At 33.4% G+C, this 4,496-nt stretch overlaps 1 protein-coding gene across 1 annotated transcript in view; it reads left to right on the top strand.

Moving 5' to 3' along the window:
- The first annotated feature begins 1,009 nt into the window (after positions 1 to 1,009).
- Positions 1,010 to 4,496, top strand: part of LOC106457387 — a 36,887-nt gene continuing 33,400 nt past the window's right edge. The window contains exon 1 of the mRNA XM_013916798.2: positions 1,010 to 1,209. The gene's annotated coding sequence lies outside the window, so the exon portion shown is untranslated. The remainder of the gene's footprint in view (positions 1,210 to 4,496) is intronic.

Below are 4,496 nucleotides of genomic sequence, written 5' to 3' on the forward strand. Positions count from 1 at the left end.
CGAATAACAGGCTGACAGCACATTAGTAAACCAAGTTTTAATGCTGATTCGATCTGGTCATTTATTCCACTGTGCTTTCTCTTACAGTTTAGGTTTTCATTCTATTTTGCTCCCCTCTCAATGTCGGCCCGATTTTTCTAAATTTTACACAAAAGAGGTTGGGAAATTTGTAATTGCACTGCTGCATTACGTTGCCCCATTTTGGTAACTTATCATAGCGTTCTAAAATGGCAACTTTTTCTTTAAGGGTTAGTCTTTACGTTTTTTATGCAATTTTTTCATTATTAAAGAGGGTTAACAAAAATTGAAATTTGTGGGAACGAAAACAACTGTACTATAATGGAAAGGAAACACAAGAGCGTAGGGGATCTTAATAATAACTTAGCCACGCATTATTTTATGATGAACCTTTCTCAGGTCGCTTGACCTTGACATGGTTAAGCTGAATAGAAGTGATAACAAAAAAAACAAAAAAAACGAAGCGTTAATTACAAGAAACGACGTTTTTCTTATCTATTTTTATACATTTGGTCAGGACTTAGTAATTCTAATAATAGTATATGAATGATAACTCCGTAATCACAATAGGCGGCATCCATTGTACCTTTCTTCAAGTTCAAGAAAGTTTCAGACATTCGACTACCCGTTTATATCATGACATTGAAACTTTCTATAGCCAGCATTAATATAAACGTCTAAATTAAAAACAACAATATTTGTTTGCTTGAAGTTACGCACAAAGTTACACAATGGGGTATCTGAGGTACACTCACCACAAGTATCTAAACCAGAGTTTTAGCGATATAAGTTTGCTGAGCCACTGAGTGGCTAACAGCAAGAACACAATCTTCACCAAGAACTAGCATCGATAAAACTGTGGTGTAGATAGAACACCACGTACTCGTAAGTCAACATTAATATTGAGACAAGAAATGGAATTTTTAATTAAATAAAAGTTTAAAAAATAATTCCACGATAATTTTATTAATCTCTATCGTTTTTTGTTTTTAATTTTTGTTTGTTTGATTTCATATTTACTTACGTGCGTGATTTCAGCGTAAATATTTATCCAGTTAGAGCTTCTTTTACGAAAAACAATCTTGATTTCGAATGCACCTGACCTATTTCGTCACGACCTAGCGAGGGGTAGAGTTAGGGAGTTTTCGATGACTCTTTAGGTTTTTACCCCATTGTAAATTTATAACACTGGTGAGTTATTTTTCAGCAATAATTTGAACATATATTTTCTACTTTTTTTATTGTCTCTGTGTCTTAATTTCTTCTTAAATTATTAGTGTTTACTTCAAGTTCAATTTCTTGTATTTTGTAAATGTTATGAGACTTGATTAGGCTTAACTGTATATTTATGAAAGTTGTGCGATAACTTATAAGTATAAATGCAAATCATATAGACATAATAAAAAACATGAAAAAATAAAGTATGATGGAGGGATGGCAATGCTACAAAGTGAAGAAACAAATTAGATATGAATACACAAAACCATACAAAAATCCCTACATAAGTAACTGAGTAAGTTAGTACCGAGTCAATCTAAAGTGATACATGATTTATTTGAGAAGTCACAAGCTTATGCAAGTTCTGGTTATTACTACTAGTACTATTACTATTAGCTACTGTAAGACTGTATAGCACTATTCATTTTAACTACTTTTTTCAAACCTGAATTCATGCAACCGACAGGAATTCAACACTGACTTAGTTGTAGATAAAAGTTATTCTCGGAAAGAGTTGGCTACCTATGTACTCATAATGTAGTGATTCTTGTATGGTTTTATGTATTCAACCCTACCTTGTTTCTGTAATTTATGGCACTTCCATCCCTACATGAGTACATCATACTTAATTTTTGCTAAATTTTCTTTATTACTTAGATGTGATTTGTGAAGGTCAAAGCAAGAAAACCTTGAGACTTGAGGTGGTGATGGTTTGTTGATTCTACACAAGTACAAACTGACACATTTACACTTGTGTGTCTGCATTGTTTGTTGTGCTTTATACTTATAGGGTTACACTTGTTTATGTGGTGAAAGAAAAAAATCCTGGTAACATATAACATAAGTCATAACACCAAATTTATGAGTAAACTATTTTAATTGAATGCATGACTTTGCCTTATGGGTTACATGTATGTGAATTGTTTATTATATTTTCTATTAAAGTAACTTGTATTCACTTTGGTATTTGAAGGATAAGTAATATTTTTTTAATCATTATTTCATACTCATCAGTGGTAAACTGGTTAACACCTGTCGTATGATTCAGCCCAGCATCTTTTAGTACTGAGCCTAGGATGTTTAACAGGGGAATCTTTTCTGAAACCATGGTTTAGGGTTATTTTGATAGATCTCGATGAATGAAGCTCGGCACAACTTCTAAAATGAAAAATAAAATAAATATTAATGAAAGTGTGACATGATGAAATGTATATGGATTATACTATGGTGGTATCATACTGGACATTATACCATCATTTTTGTATTTACTCTTCATTGCAGAAATGGGATTTTTAATTTCAGAATTGCTTGGAAAATCAATACTGCATCTTTGGGCCTTATTGTGCCATTAGTCTCACAAAATAGTGAAACTAATGATTTATTATATATGATTCCAATCCCCATTTTGAAGATAACAGTACTGTTGTGCCTTTTGTTTTATGTTTCGCTGTCAATGCAGTAATCAATTAGCAAATCTCTGATTCATATGGTATGTCAAATCAAATTGGATACCTTCAAATAAGTTCTTCCCTTTTCTGACCTGGACCCATGGTTTAGCTTAATCACTACACTTAAACCATCACATTCACAACCACATCTAGAATATTTCAAGCATGTTACATTGTTTTACTTTACATTTACATGTTAACTTCTCCATGTTGGCTCTAATGGTCTTGGGTTAGGTCATCGGTCTGATCCAATGACCCACACCAAAAAATAATGCCAAACATCTTTTTCTTGTCTAATTAAAACAACCCAAACCTTTCCAGAATGACTTATTTTTTTGGATCCACATCATGATGCTGAGCTGGCTTGTGTGGCAGGTGTTAAAATAATGTAAATTTTTTCTTATCACCAAAATTGTGAGTTTTGGTGAAAAAAAGCAAAGTGAGGTCTAGGCTTTTATAGTTTTGCTATTTAGGTATGTCACTGAGTGTGGTTTCAAGAAATTCCACCCCTCATCAGTGTTCATTATATATCACCAGTGTCACTATTTATGGTTGTATATTTTGATTTGTTGATTTTTAATTTATATTTGTTTTACAAAAGGAAACCAAGCTATGTTAACCAATTTGCATTGTGGAAGTTGCTGTCATTATTTTATAATTTTTATTGCTGACACTTGAAGTTGTGAAAACATCTCAGAGATATCAAAATAGGCAGCCTGACATGCAATACATAAATGAGGGAAGACATACAAGTTCAGTCGTTAATTGTCTTCAGATTAAGAGAGTAGAGCTCATTTTAATGTGCCAGCAAAGCATATAGAAAATGTAATTGGTAAAAATTTTTGCTCAGTTAACTAAGGAGCTTACACAGGAGTATGTTATATCAAAACTACTTTGGAGCCTCACTATGTGCTTAAAATCCATTTTGTCATTTTTGATCATGCAGCACTTGTACCTGATGAACCTGCATCTTGACAATAGCCATGCAGTATAACTCCTATTGCAAAAGTCAGTCTTCTGTAATGCTGTCATGTCCAAAGAATATCACTCCTCCCCATTGCTTTTTGTAATCAATGTAGAGTACAAGAATTATGGATTCCTAACACCCTTTTTATGATCAAAACAGAAATTCCTAGGTGCTACATCTGGTGACCTGAATGGTATGTCTTGATATTAAATAGCACGATTACCCATTTAATACTCCAGCTACTTTAGGTATGTGACAGTTGAATGAGAGGTATGACTGGAAGCTTTACCTGAGTGAACCCATACTCTGTCGGTCTCATTTTTAGAAGGAATTACTTCTTGATTATTTTGTGTTCTGTTGCCTGGAAGGTATATGATGGCTGTACATGTTCAGGGGACAGGACTTTCTCTTCTGTTTGTTGCTTTGGCCATCAAGGCAGTAGTTTTCAATGTTCGTTTGTGGCTGATCAGACAGACTATTAAAGCCTGTCACTAGAAACAAGGTGTCTTCTTTGTCAACTTGTGGCATGGAGGTCAGGCTTTTCACACCGATCAAAAGTCAGGAACAAGATGACCAGTATTTAAGAACCATGGCTATAGATAACAAGCCAGTATTGTAAATTTAAAGTCAACTTAGCATGTGATAAGCCATAAGTTTAACAAGCAACTTAACTCTTTCAACAAAGGCTCGGTCCCTGGGACCGACCTTGTAACCATTTTGTGCTTGTTGTAGTTTGCATGCTATAACTTTTAAATTGGCAAGTTTATATTAACAATATTTGACAGATTATAAGTAAACATTACAATGCTTTCACATGCAAAATATGAAATTTTTTTTATTAAGTC

This window comes from Limulus polyphemus, unplaced genomic scaffold, assembly GCF_000517525.1.
Source record: "Limulus polyphemus unplaced genomic scaffold, Limulus_polyphemus-2.1.2 Scaffold323, whole genome shotgun sequence".
Taxonomy (NCBI): Eukaryota; Metazoa; Arthropoda; class Merostomata; order Xiphosura; family Limulidae; genus Limulus; species Limulus polyphemus.